The sequence below is a fragment of the Leiobunum rupestre genome, chromosome 8 (genome assembly GCF_980474605.1).
Source record: "Leiobunum rupestre chromosome 8, qqLeiRupe1.1.hap1, whole genome shotgun sequence".
Lineage (NCBI taxonomy): Eukaryota > Metazoa > Arthropoda > Arachnida > Opiliones > Sclerosomatidae > Leiobunum > Leiobunum rupestre.
In genome coordinates, this window is record NC_143391.1 from 13,616,193 (window position 1) to 13,631,818 (window position 15,626).

Consider the following 15,626-nt stretch of genomic DNA (forward strand, 5'->3'; position numbering starts at 1 on the left):
TAAGCGTGTCTGCTATTCTTAATTACACGAAGATCAATTTGTTCTCAGTTTATTTAATTCTCGAACACCTATTGGTACGAGTAATTTTCTTTTTTGCCCCCTTTTTATTGTTGACTTTTCTACCTTTTCGCGTGTGTTAGCAGTTTATTCATTACAGTCCATAGGGGTTTCTTATTAACTTTAAATAAATACTGCTGTGTAGTGACAAATTATAACGCGCCGATCATACACCTCGTCATGGCGACAAGGCAGCTATTAGGCCTAATGAGGAATAGCTTTTAAAATGAATTGGTCCTTCTAGAAATGGATCTCATTTAAAAATTAACACGCGGAAGATTAGGAACGGACATACTTATGTAAAATACAATTATAAACTCACGCTAACACAATATGTAAAAGCATTTTCTTTAATGAAACCTTTTTCGTGGGATACGACGTGAATTACGTAACTTCCAGCTGCGTGACCAAAAAACGCGTCATTACTTTATAAAATGGAAATAAAAGCGAAATTTTGTAAGGATTATAAGTATTTTCCTTTTTAGGATAGATTTATTGTACATTCCATGTGAAACAAGGGAGGAAAAAACCACTGAAGAAATCATTGGGAATCACCGAAATATTGTGAAAAATCACTGACAATCACAAAAATCAATGTAAATCACAGAACGTTTTTCGAAAATCAGTATTCAGGTGACTACCCCCTTGGAAACAACGCCTTATTGAAATTTTGCCTTTAAAAATGTTAAACATAGGTATATTTATGAAGGATTATGTTAAATATGCTAATACTAATGATGACGATGCAGTAATTAATTATATACCTTGTTCGTACATTCGATTAACATTTCCTGATAAAAAATATCGCAACTCAAAGAACCTATCCGTACCTATGTTACGTGTTTAATTCCATTCGTAGATAAACGTCTAAATGCAAATTTTTCTGCTTAGTTCCAGGGCAGGGTATGTATGTGTAGTATCGAAAAATTTAAAAGCAGGCTCTGTAGTAAGCGTAGTGTAGTTCCTCGGATAGCGTGCGTGAGTGCGCTCTGACGGGGTCTTTTCGAGTTTTCCGCTCTTCCATCTTTTCGTCCTCGGTACAGCGTTATAGAGTTGAAGGGAGATTCTTGGGCTTCCGTTCTCTATAAGGCCGCCGATTTCTCGGTGAATAATAAAGTATTTCCCTTCATTTCGCTTCCCCGCCTCCGTAACGGCTGATAGAGGAGCTTCGAAGAGACTCTCGAAAGCTCCAACCATAGACGAAATGCCCTTTCAAAGAAGGCAATCGTGTCAAATGGAGTTACAAACCTAAGACGCCGAAACCCTCCGTAAACTCTACTATCCATCCGCCGTTAACCTCGTTCTTTCTTGAGCGTTGACACCACTATACCCCTTAAGATGCAGCGCCAAAAGCGACTTAAAGATATAATACATACCTATTTCCTCATTTGAACCGGAAAGATGGCTTCAACTTTATATTTTCACGAAGGAATATTAATGTCGTTATTTACCAAGTCGACTTTCTTCGAAACATATTTTAATTTCTGATTATCATCTCTAAGTTCGTCATTTATTACATTCAATCTTCGCGATGAAAGTTTATTGTCCTTTCTTTATATCTTATTTTTGCGAGCGGGATATATATTTCTACTCTTTCATCTTGTAACTGTACGATCAAGGAATCTTTCCGGAATTGTTTCGCTATTATTTAGTTAGTCTCATTTGGCATAGTCGTCGCTATAGTGGATCCTCAAACATATTTTCTTTCTCCTTCTATCGCCGTTTATATACTTTGTTCGTATCGTGTCCTATGTCCTCGCCTCGAGAACGGGATACGAAAGGGGAGTTAGGACGATCCAAACTAGGTTTTCCTCAAATCGTCGGAGATATCGGAGAAAGAAATAAAAAGGGAACGTTGTTTGACAACTTGATTGCTAAGTGATTGGACAAAGAATGTCTTTCGTTTTGATGGCTGGAGATACACGGAGGAGGATGGAGAATCCTAGAAAATGGGAGTAGATGAAGATTCCTTACAAGATGACATTTAGTCGTACAGCTAGCTTTCGTGAAAAAATATATTGACAATGAAAATAGTCGTAAAAACGTATAATACTCCGCGAGATCTGCCAAAAGCTTCCCTATTTCTGACGTGTAAAGAGAAAATTCTGTCAATTTAATTAAGAGTTGCAATTTTTAAACCCGTTTCATCTTTTGACGTCAAAGGTTTACGCGCTAGCGAGTAGCCGCTAAAAATTTGCTTATTAGTGTCTACCTCGACTCAGTGCTTCATTAATTTACAAGACGGCCTGGACCCGCTTTCTCGAAATAAGTGTGAATTAATGGAGTAATAAGTGAGCTTTTGATTAATTGGCGTCTAATCATTTCCGATCGTATAGTTTATTTTTCTTTGTCAATTTTTTCCATTGTTGTCTTTTGGAATACATGGTTGCCGCAGCCAGCCATCATTTCTCGCTCGAGCGGAGAGAGACAAATAAGAAAGACCGTAAGCGCTCTTTATACGTAGTCTGGCTCGACTGTCTCTTCTTGGCTGTGTATTCTTTTGGCTCGGTTCGCTGTCTTTGCTTTCTCTCTTTCATTCTTGGGGTGAGATGTATCATTCCTTGTCACCGACTAACAATCTCTTTAATCCGTCAGATCGATTTTCATCCCCAGCGACCCCGAACGGCCAAACTGCTTAGCATTAATCTCTCTCAGTCCTATTCGACCCTTTCTTTTTACTGGCTTCGGACGCTATGGCTTTTTATCTTGGCTCTTTTTCACTCGCCTCCTCGCTTTTTTTCTAAGGGCCGCTGAGGAGAAATATCTGTTTTGCCCTTATTTCTCGCCAAGCTCTTTCGTTTTCGAGATACCATATACTCCCTACATATGAATATATATATATATATATATAGATTCCACAGCTTTTACCATTGATGATAAACAGCCTATGTGCCAATCCCCTGGTCCTATCGACTACAACTACTTGGCCTGAAATTAGTACGTTGGTCTACTCTGGTAATACCGCGAAGCTTTGAGTATGTTTGAAGTCGATATACCTCTAGCCTTTAAAAGGCTATAAAGATGGTGGTAGCGATAAATGCAAATCGAGTACCACCACGACAGAAAGTTGATTAATAATTTTTAAGTTTTTGTCTATTAATTCAATTTTAAACTAATTTCTTTTACCTTAATATAATCCAAACAATTCGAATTTCTCACAAGACATTCTGCTGTATTTATATTTTTATTGTATCTTGTAGGAAATTCCGCGTTGTGGGTTGTAAGGAGGACTTTAGTCTCGTTTGACCGAATCCGCATTATTTTGTATATTTTATGTGTTTTACATATTTTTTATTGAATTTTTATTACAGTTTCCCTAGTGTATAAGTTAATATTTTTCCAGGGCATTTTGATTTGATTGCCCCAGGCGTTTTCCTCAAAACTATATATTCAGGAAATGTGAAATTTTTAGGATGTATACACTTGGAAGAGATCTTTGCACTTTGTAAATTTTAGAAAAATCCTGGAATTTATTAGGGTTATGGAAAAAATATTTTATTACCGCTAGGTGGTAAACGAAACCTTCAATGAAAAGTTGTAGAGCATACTCACAAACTTTAAATAAAGTTGATTCGGTCGAGGTCGAAAAAGGCCAACTTTTCTCGTAGATATTAGGTCATACTAAAAATGAAAATTGCGGGTCGTTGTCGGACACCATCCGTTGTGGTGCCCCGTATCTCGAAAAATGTGGGTTTAGAAACTGGATCGCCAACACGGTCGTTGCGTTACGCATCTCCTGTATCTCAATAAACTTAGATAAATAGTCAACGAGTATTACCAGCTTCTTCTCGTCTACTTGAAAAATATCTGTCCCGACTGTTTCCCAAGGAAGCAATGGAACAGAATGTGGATGCATCGGGATTGCAGTATTCGAAGGATCACGATAAAATCTGTAATGTCCTTAGTGATTTGAGGCCAATAAACATGAAGGTACCACCAAACGATCACCGTGATTTTTCATTTCATCTTCTTAAAAAAAATTCTTCTTGATGGACCCAAAACTGTGCGACCTGATATGAAATTTTGGGCCATCCTTCATATATATATATATATATATATATATATATATATATATATTTGCATTGTCTGAAGAGCTGGGTCATCACGGGTACCGTTTGGCATCGCTTCACGTTTATCTTGAGAGTGTGTGGTCAAGACGTATAAAGCTGCATGTTGGCCTTCCATCTCAGTTGTGTCAATAACCATACCTGGTAATGGGGTCCGTGATAGTGTCTACAATTAAAAGTTTAGTACCTGGGACATATGTCAAGGTAAAGTCGTATCGAAGTAGCCTTAGAACCATCCTTTGAAGACGTGGTGAAAGCATATGCAGAGGTTTCTTCACGAGAGCAAAAAAAGGCTTATGATCAGTTTCGATGTTAAAGTGAGTTCCTACAACATAATAGTGAAATTTCTCACATGCGAACACTACACCCAAAAGTTCGTTTTCAATTTGGGCGTAATTCTTCTGCATAGAGGTAAGCGTAGTGGATGCGAACTCTATGGGGCGCTCAACATGGAGAAGCGCCGCGCCAATTAAATATGAACTGGCATCCACAGTAATTCGGGAGGGATCGAATATTGCCAATATCGGTCCTGTAGAAATAAGAGTTATGACTTTATCTTGTACGACCTGTACAGTAGGGTTCCATTCGAAGACTATGTCCTTAGCCAGTTAAGCCCTCAATGGAATGGCCTGCCCGGAATAAGATTTGATGAATCTTGTCAAGTAATTTACCATTCCCAAAAATCTTTGGAGCGCATATTTGTCCTCTGGCAGTGGGAGGTCTGTGATAGCCTTGATCATTTCCGGTCGATCTCGATCTGCTCTGGAGTAATGATACGCCTAAGGTACTTAACACGTTTGAGTGCAAGCTGTAATTTTTTCTTCCTAAAAGTCAAGTTATTTTTACGTGATGTTTACAAAATACGAGTAAGAAGAAAGTTATGTTCCCCCATATTAGCTGCAGTTATGAGAAAATCATCCGTAGAAATGCTTGTAGATTTGAAACGCTCAGGTGGATAAACGTGGTGCATTTCTTGCTGAAAAACTTCGGATTCAGTACATAAATCGCACGGGAGGCGAAGATATCTAAAAGTACCAAGCGGATTTGAAAGTGTACATAGGTATGAGCTTTCTTCTGCCAGTTCAATCAGCCAAAAAGCACTCTTAGCATCAAGTACAGTAAAGACTTTCATTCCATGTAAACTAATAAAATTTTCTTCTTTGTCGGCATATGAACGTTGCTGTCGTCCTTTTGCTGGGTTAAGCTTTCTGGGTTCAAGGCAAATACGAACAGACCCGTCTGGCTTACGCTCAACGACCATCGGATGGACCCATTCTGTAGGACCCTGAACCGGAGCAATAATCCCATTCTTGAACATCAACTGAAGTTCCTAAAACACAGGCTGTCGTAGGGCGTGACGAAGTGTATTGGCCGCAGAACAGATGGAATAGCACCAGGCTTCAGGTCAGCTTTCCAATTTCTTGAAAGACCTCTGGGAACTGGTCAATTATTGCCTTTGGGTCATCACGTACTTTTATCTCATGAATAGCGGAGTAGAAACTAGATGGGTTTCTAGCACGAAAGATGACACCCAAGGCTTCAGAGGCTGTTGCCTAAAGGATTGGGGTAGTCCGCGCAGGTGTTACGTAGAATTTTAGACGTTTAGTAGCTGCAAGGGAAGCACACGGTAATTCAACCATACCCAATATTGGTACATCATGCCCACCGTAAGACGTTCGAATAAATGTTGCGGAAGAATGTACACCTGAGCACCAGTATCTTGTTTGAAAAGAACCGAAATGTAAATTACGTATACAGGTTCATACCATCCGATCGTTGTGACGCAGGATCTTTAGTAGCGTCACTGAGAGCCATTAGGACCATTGTATTAAAACGTTGAAAGGTAAAACTTATATCCCACTGTCGACACCATGAAATAAAGAAAACGGGAACGAACGTGAGCGAGTTAAAACATCGTTGAACATTAACGATCTTATTATTTTTTTAGATAAAGGTTCATAAAACATTATGTGATGATGTTTAAGAGCTCCATCTACTGTGAGATGTTAATATTACTACAACAACATAAATATGGAAGACACAGTCCTCGCTTAATTTGTCACCTACCCTCGAGCAAGTATAAGAAGAGCATACTCTGATTTTAATTTGTCAATATATTATGTCTGGAGTGTCCTTGACCGCCTCAAATTTCATCCATTTCATGCCACGCTTCACCAGCAATTCACGATGGTGATAGACCACTAAGATTGGATTTTTTTAATTAATTCAGTACCATGACCCTTGAACATCAAGGTTTCCTTCGTTTGCTCCTCGTTTCTGAAGAGTGCTCTTTCTCGAGGCAGACAGAACAAACACATGTGGAGCGATTAAAATCTACACCAGGGATTTCCTCACCACAACCAGGTTCAATTTCGTCTAAGCGTCTGGGCTGGTCTAATAGGCGATCGCGTTATTGGACCTTTATTCTATTGAATTGGCTCAATGGGCAGAACTTCCTAGCATTCCTTGAGAATGATGTTGCAGATGCGTTGGGATACTAACTTTTGATCGATATCCCACACATTTGGTTTCAGCATGACGGAGTGCCAAATCACCAGCAACGAAATGTGGTAGAAAATCTTAACACTGAATTCACTGGGCGTTGGATTGGATGGAACGGTGCAGTTCGATGGCCTCCTAGGTCACCAGTTCTGACACCGCTCGACTTTTTCCTGTGGGGATTCGTAAAGGAGCAAGTTTACCAGAAGTCAGTCACTAGCGAACAATACTTGCACTTGTAACTACACCTATGATCCTGAGTTCATTAGAAAATATGCTTTATCACGCCCAGACGTGTTTAGCAGTGGGACCTCATTTATTATAAGAAAAGTACATTGTAATTCCTTTAATGTTTTTGGAAAATTGATTATCATTAAAAAAACGTATGGTTTAAAAATAGTGATTATTAACAGACAAACATTTATAAGTTTCTTTTGTATTTTTCTTGGAAAAGTATTGCCAACTTCTATGGACTGGTTTTATTTTGTCTACCACCTAGCGGTAAAAATAATTTTTCCCAAACCGTGAAAAATTCTACGATTTTTTTGAAATTTACAAATTGCAAAAATCACTATCAATGGTGTACATCCTACAAAATTTTATATTTTCAGAATTTAAAGTTTTTGATGCCTGGGGCGATCAAATCAAAACAGCCTGTACATTATTATTCGTATCGTAAAATTTCAATTATTTTCACAATGTATGATAATAAATATACAACTCTCAAATTATACACTACGTTTCCTATATTTATTTAGAAACTTACATTTCCAAGTGGCGTTTCCGTCCAAGGTCTTCTCGCTTTGTGGTCCAACACTCCGCGACGCTACGGTGAGACGAAATCCCCACTGAAATTTATACTTTTCGACTTAGAAATTCGTAATACGAATCTTTAGGTATTTTTACATAAGGCAGACCATAAGTAACATAAGTATGACACTTCCTATTCACTCAATGCAATTTTTTACCTATCCGAGGGGACTTTGTACCCTAGGAGGGGTTATACAACCACCGTGTCTGTCTGTCTGTCTGTGGGTCTGTCTGTCAGGCCTGCGAACGCGTTCGCATTTTCGGGGCAAAGGGTAATCACTGCGTACGTAGTTTCTTAGAATCAGGGAAAAGGTTTTTCCAAAAGCGCCCTCTTTTTGTCATTGGGTGTAGTATAATTTTTTAATCGGCCGGGATTCGAACCCGAGCCCTCTTGCACTACAGGTATATTTGGTATATTTTGGCTTGCCAACTTGTTTAATGATAGTCTGTTTCGCCAATGACAACGTAAACCATTGCTTACCGACGGACTGACAACTATCCGCGAACTGCTCCTAGTATTTGGAGGATGCCAAGGGCTATTGAAAATTGAAATGCTTTTAAAAGTGTAAATAACGCTTACTTTTCGAAAATAATGAATTATTGAATCGGAAGATAAAAATAACTATTATAAACACTGGTTCCATTTCAGAAGTTAGTTATTTTCAAATTTCAAACCTGAACGCGTGTACGCTCGTATTTCTCGCCATCAAATTAACCAATTATTTTGCCAACGGAAAGAGTAGGAAGGGACGAGTTTCCGAACAAGAAACTTATAGTCCAAGAGCCCATGACAAAATAAACATGTGATAAGGTACACGATGGGTCAAGGTATTTTTTAATTATGTTAGTGATTTTTAACAAAGAACTGTTTGTCTTACGGGTCAAAGTGGGGGATTTCCGGAAATACGAACCATATCACGTCACTTCCGGTGACCAAATATCGCTAATTTAACGATCAAATAAGAACCAAGAGGCGTATAAGATTTAAAAAAATATATTTTGAGCCCCTCCCAAATTTACACGTATAAGACATAATTACCTTCTTAGTCTTATACGCCATTTGGTTCAGATTTGAAGGTTAATTTAGCGATATTTGTTAAGAGCACGTTGAGACCAATCGAATGATACCAATATCAGATCATATCAATTTTCAAGGTCACCGGAAGTGACGTCACATGGTTCGTATTTCCGGAAAGCCCCCACTTTGACCTGTAAGACAAACCGTTATCACCAGCTTATTTTGTCATGGGCTCTTGGACTATTACTTTTCGCAATCACTCCACCACAGACTACCATTAACCGAATTCATTCTGTGCCATACTTATGTTTATTATTTTACTTATGGGCAGACTAACTATTTAAATTTTATTTTTTTCATAACTTTTTTAGTATTGTTCCATTAATATATCATTTTTGATATTGCGCTAGATGTAAAACAAAATCTTTTTTTTTTTCAAATAGGTGTTTATAGACTTGATTACCTTTTTCTCTTAGGTATCACATAATAACAAATCGTAGACAAAACCAAATTGTTGAATATTAACATGTGACCCAAGAGATACTTCTGGTGAAATATTTTAATAAATAGAAAATGTTGCGAAATAACAGACTTACTGTTTAAATATTTTTATATTTCGATTTATCGGTGACGTCAGAAGCCTTATGGTAAGTTTGTGAACCTCAAGGGTCGATGCGGATCAGGGAAGACCTCAGCTCACGGTAAACATCATCCGGAAAACAAAGCCCCTAGGTTTCCATGGTTTAAACATGAAAAACGTGCCTGGTTATTCCTGGAATCACAAGTGAATGGCCGGCGCCAAGCTTTTCCAAATATCGTCTTAAAAGTTGAACCAGAGCCCAATCGATAAAATCAACAACTAGGATAAATTAAATTTTCAAATACGTAAATGCTCCAAAATGTTTCTTTCAGTTTCGGTGTCAATCTGAATCACTATACATTACAAGCAGCGCCATTCGGCGGAAAACGCAAAAACAAATTTACTTAGGCTCATACTTACGTGTGCAATGCTGTCACGACTCTCACGAGTTACTTATTCACGCCGTGTCCGAGTCGCCATGGTTACAGACTGCATTCAAAGCCGTCATTCAACTAAGATTATAAAGTTAAAAAGTCAAAACTTAAAAAGTGCATTACAAAACAACCTCCTTATATTTTTAACGCAGTTTTCTCAATAAAATAAAGATTTTCATAGTCAGTACACTCGTGCTATACAGATTAAAGCTCGGCCCTTCTCCCGAAAGGTATAAAATATTACGTTTATTTCCGTGACAATTTTCAAATTTGTATTAAGCCCTTTTAATATACCCGCTCCATATTTATAACTGGCCAGCCGTGAATCTATCCATTTACTCAGGGAAAACTGCAAAATGGTAGGTGGAAGTGCGAGCTTTAAGACGCTTTTCGAGACACCCTCCTTTCTTTCCAAGCGTAAAAAAATAAAATACTTATAAGCCATACTTCATTCTTTAAAGACCCCCTTTTTCTCCGTAGACACTATATAACTCTATCGATTCTTCAATATTCTTCCCAACTTCGAAAGCCTAATTATATACGGGGGAATTCCTGAGAGCTTGAGAAAAGTGCAAGAAAAGGCATAGCTAAAGTTTTTAAAAGAGGAGGCGAAGCCAACGGTGCCCAGACTTCCGTAAAAATTTTGATAAATAATTGGCCCGAATAGGTGGAAGGGAAAAGGTGGATAGGAATAGCGAAGAAGAATGGGAGAAAAAAATAAAAATCATCCGACCGAAGTTCGGTATTCGTTTGTCATAAGCGATTCAGATTCGAAAACCTTTCCAGACTCTCCGCCTTCCACGTTTCTTCGCCGGTTATATACGTATACAGAGTGTACGAAAGTATCTTCAACCGATTATCTTCCTTTTTTCAGAGAAGAGACACGTCGAGTTAGAAAACAAACTGGAATTTGACGTCTTTAGAGTGAGTAGGCTGGCTATTTCTTATTCTCCTTTGAAATGACAAAACTAGTTCCTCGCCAGAGAAATAGCAGAGACAATATCTGCGAAGAAGAAAGCGGTAAAAGGAGTTGAGCTCCGGAGAAGGCGAGGCCGGAGACCCGACCCTACGCGTCGAAAAAATGAGAGAGGGAGAAGAGGATCAGAGATGTTAAAAGAAAGGGTGCGCCAAAGGACAGTACAGAAAGAACAGATTTTCCGGCGCAAACTTTAAGGCTAGTCATCTTTTAGTAATCTTTATAAACGTGATGGAAAAGCCATACAGAGCCGCGCTGAGGAAAGTTCCTCTTCGAGTTGGAAAATTTCGACCATGTTTATCCCCGTGTATAGTCAAGGCGTCCGATATCGAAACGACCATCTTAGGCGTCCGTCTCTTCTCCCGTCTCTTTCTTTATGTTAAAGTTTCTCCAATATTTGAAGAAGGATTTTTTTCTCTCTTCGGATAGCTGGTTCCTACGCCGTGAAGGCGTCTTCTTCGCGATACGAAGGGCGTCACGCGGACGTATTTATGCGGGTAAACAAAGTGTAACACGCTGTATTATATTTTAGGGGAGCAAAAATGAAAAAGTAAAACGCCGAACGTGTTTGACGCGACGTCAAAAAGTAATATTAGGCCATCCTTCAATGTCTCGCATTGTTTTAAGGTTTAGATCGTTCGTTTCTATTCGCCTTCCACGCGTAGCCCGTTTTTAGAAACAGACTCGGCGATATCGCGAGGCTACGCGTTTGATTGTTGGGCGCTCGCGTGTAGGATGTACGCGACAAGACGTTAAAGGGCCGCTAAATAGCTTCTAAACGTTTAGGCGGAAACCCCAGCTAAAACCTTCTTATTTTTCCTATAATTTGTCAAAGCAACGACTTTCTGGTCTCGGTTGAAAGAGGGACTCGGGGTCGGAGTCGTAATAAGGGTTTTAAACTCTGTCGTCCGCTAGTATATACCTAGCAGTTGTTCATTAAGAGCCACGTTACTCACTCTTTCCTCTCTATTAGCAACCGATTCACCACGAAGAGCCGAAGGACGGTATTATTTTCGCTTTGTTTTCGCAGTGCTTTAACCTCGTATACGCTCCTAACCCTTTCGGATACGAATCCTAATGTTTTGGGCGCAGCGAACGGCTTTAGATGGTATACTGGGGTGGTTGGCCCCAAAGTTTCTCCCGCGGATCGAGACTCTCGTATAGATTCGTGATTTTGGCGCCTCCCCACCCGCCTCCCCTCCATTAATCAAAAGCCCATTTTACAATGGGAAGCCAGACTGGCCACGTAGATATATATATATGTATGGTTCTCTCGTTCTTTCTCGCGGCTCGGCTCATCCTTCAAACTCGCTTTGGCTTTCTCCGGTGGGCGGGAAACTTAATGATGTCCGACGTCGCCGCCTTAACGAGAGATCCAACTCCGCTCAGTGTTCGTAATTACCCCGAGACCCTCACCGCCGCTATCTTTTAGGCCGCTTTTAGCCACGGAAAGCTTTTCGCGTCAACTCTCCTCCGAACTTTTCTCTTTACGCCGACCAGGTTTTCTCTATTAGAAACCATCTTCGGGCCAAATACAGGTACCCGCGTGGCCATAGGCTTGGCAAAAATCTATCGACGGGACTAGTCGAATTCTTTCTCGTCGACGGTTCCACAGTCCCAGATCAAACCCTCCAACTTCATCATCTCCGACACCCGGACTCATTATTTTCAGCTTCCACTTCGATAGCTTTTTACGGGTTCAGTTCATTCACTCTGCAAAAGTGAAATTGACGCCTATGGAATTTAATTATACTCGCGATTTGGATCATGTTCGAGGGGTTTCAGCCTTTTTCATTTGATTTTAAATCAAGCGCCGCTCAAGGCGGGGAGAGTTATGACTTCTCACGAGCTTCCTTCCCCCCATCTCCACTCGAAACGATAATACGAAAAAACTTATTCCAACCGTTTCGGTATCAGGGTGTAAGCCTGTTTCCCTCTCCAACTCAATACCGAGTCGCCATCTGTTAGAGAACAGAAAAAAACAAACCTCTTTGGTATCATTAATTACTCGAGTATAAATTATTTTCGCGCCACTGCTTGTTGTAATTATCACGTTGGTCAAAATATACCCGAAACTTTGGTCTGTTGGGAAATTACTTTATTAAGAAAACCGTTTTTACATCCCCGAAAATGAGAAATAACAATCCTTCCAAAACCACGATGATGTCTCGACACGGCATAGTACCGAAAACTTTACTAGATAAAGCCACGTTTGACACTTACTAAAATACCCTGTGTTATTAAAATTCAGCAGTCAAAATATAAAATTAATTTAAACGCAAATTTGAATCTACCGTAGTTTATTCTAAGCATTACACCTCCACCACGACGTTAGATTAATTCATTAGTTGCCAGCGAGATAATTGTCTTGGGTATAATGAAATTCGCCGTATTTTTCTGAAAACGTAACGAAGCGCTTCTGTCTCGGTCCCTATAAGCCACGTTCACACGTACCCTCGGAAACGTTTTGCCTCGTTTCGATCTCGCTGCGGTTCATAGCGTTTGGAAATCTGTTTGTTCACACGTTAGATTTCCCGTGAGTTTTGAAGAAAATTGGGCACGCGTAGTAAATAAATATAATTAGAAGTTCGTCTACTCACGCATTTGAGTTACGTTTCAAAACATTCTAATTAAAAACTAATGCACCGAGAAGAAATTTGTTGTATTTTTTAAACAAATAGACAAATCGTTGCGAGACATTTTCTTCTTAAAAAGGCATAAAAATGTTATTAGGCGCAAAAAAATTCACGATTGACGATTTTTGTAAAAACAAGGCTCATGGTTCGCAAAAACCGACTCGATGACGTCATGAATCGTTGGCAAAATGGTCCACTAAGCGGTTCAGCCGAAGCGATCTGAAACGCTGGGACGCGCAACGGTAACTATTCACACGACGGGATGCAAACGTTGCGGGAGCACTCGCGACGTTGCAGAGGGTATGTGTGAACGCGGCTATAGTAAGAAATGGTTCTCGAGAGGAAGCTAAAAAGTGGGTAGCCTGAAAAAAAAGGGTAGGCCATATCCACCTCGAAATTTTCACGGAGTCTTCCTCGCTTTTTTTTTCATATCCGCCCGAAGCTACTTCATTATAATTCTCCTTTCCTATAGATCTTACGTTAAAAAAGACTTTTCTTTCTGGACGGGTATGATCTTTTTGCTTCTTTCCGGTAGTCGGGATAACTCTGCCAAATTAAGAGCGTAACCGGGAACTGTTAATTAAATTTTTTCCATCTCCCCGCCGGAAAAGAAAAGTTAAAACAATAGGCTTTTCTTCCCCTTTATTTTGGTCTCGTTGAATGACAGCACCCCGGTTTCCGGAAAGACACCCGGATAAGGCTACCAATTATATTTAGCCTATTGCCTTACAGGGTTGCCACACGTCAGCGGAAACAGGGAAATCAGGGAAAAGTCAGGGAATTTAAAAATGGGCCTAAAAAGTCAGGGAAATGTCAGGAAATTTTAAGAATTGGTAAAAATTCAGGGAAAAGTCAGGGAATTCAATTTTATCTGGGCACTTTTTGAAGGTAATTTAACTCTATATGTATGACAAATTCCACGATTATCATTTATTTCCTTGAATGTTTGGCTAATTTTTTCAACGTTGCAATAACCTTTTTACTGAAATATAAGTCCATATAAATTTGTTAACTTCTGATAAAAGTAAAATATAAAAGAAAAATTTTGGCCTTAATAAGGGTTTACCCCCATTTCGCCCAAAATAGTTCTCCCAATTCCAATTTCTCCCAATCCCATTTCTCCCAATCCTATTTGTCCCAATCCCATTTGTCCCAAAATAATAATCCCAAATCCCATTTGTCCCAAAATAGTTATCCCAAAATTACACTTGGTATAAACATGAATCTAAGTTTTATTTTAATATGCAAGTACATCAAATTTTGCCCATTTCATTTTACATCGAATCCCCATTTTATCGCTTCGAGGAATTCTTCTGGGGTTTTGGATCCTAATCTAACCTAACCTAACCTAACCTAACCTAACCTAACCTAACCTAACCTAACGCCAAGTCAATTCACATATTCACAAATAATGATTGGGAGAAAGGGGAATCCATATTTTTGGGTTAAATGAACTCCGGTTCGGAGAAATGGAATTGGGACAAATGGGACACCATGTTTTTGGGAGAACTGATAACTTTGGGAGAAGGTAAAATTGGGTTAAATGGGAACATACCTTAATAAGTAAGGGAAAATCTCTTAAAATGGTCAGGGAAAACAGGGCATAGTCAGGGAATTTGAATCTGAAAATATATATATAGGAGTTGTAGGGGGTGAGTTGAGAAGTATGCCTGTTTTCCCCATTTTTCTACGATAAGTTAAAAGAGCTTCCAAGTGTGGCCTACTAGCCCCTGGAAGTAGGCTGCAACATGCGTAAAACATATATATATATATATATACAGGCTGTTAACTAAACAACGATACAAGGACAATAATCTATTTTAGCTAGGAATTTTAAACTTTCCGGACACATAGAGCTTGTAGGGGGTCACTTGAAAACGGAAATTTCCATGACCTTGAACCATGTTTTCGAGATCATTTAAAATATATTTCGAGAACCATTAGAGATACATAGTTTATTTCAATTAGAAAAGTGTTCCTCTTCATATTTTAAGAGTAAATAATTTGTATCCTTCCTTATTTGACCTATAACAAGTCGAAAAACTTTAGACAAAAACATGAAGGTCGTGATGAAAATATGTACCAGAGACCAGGTTGAAGGGCTAATAACTCGAATAATACTCATGCTAGTGTATCAAAATTTGCTAGACATACTCATCTGGTAGGGCGTCTTTAGAAATTGCCAACTTGGATGACCTTTAACTCATGGTTCAAGGTCATTTAAAGTTTATCTCGAGAACCAATGGATTTAGAGAAATGGTTCCAAATTGAAATGTTTTCATAGTGGTGGTTTGCATCCGGTTAAAGACATTTAAACTTAAAATGTAAATTAACACACTATCTAAATTGGATTAGTAGCGTTAGAAAAACACGAGGGGCAGGTCACTTCCTTGATTAACGACGCACCCCTCAAAAGATTAAATCCGATTTAATCGGGATTATTTTGATTAAATTCTATTTAATCACGATTAAGTGGATTAAATCACGTTTAATCATGATTAGAATATTTAAATCTGATTTAATCATTATTAAATGATTAAATATGATTA

General features: G+C 39.0%; 1 long non-coding RNA gene across 1 annotated transcript in view; it reads right to left on the reverse strand.

Annotated features, from left to right (window-relative positions):
• Positions 1–6,622: 6,622 nt before the first annotated feature.
• Positions 6,623–15,626, reverse strand: part of LOC149932450 (uncharacterized) — a 30,728-nt gene continuing 21,724 nt past the window's right edge. The window contains exons 2-5 of the long non-coding RNA XR_016473030.1: positions 9,452–9,543; positions 9,048–9,310; positions 7,390–7,471; positions 6,623–6,796 (exon numbers count right to left, since the gene is read on the reverse strand). This is a non-coding gene — a long non-coding RNA (uncharacterized LOC149932450). The remainder of the gene's footprint in view (positions 6,797–7,389; positions 7,472–9,047; positions 9,311–9,451; positions 9,544–15,626) is intronic.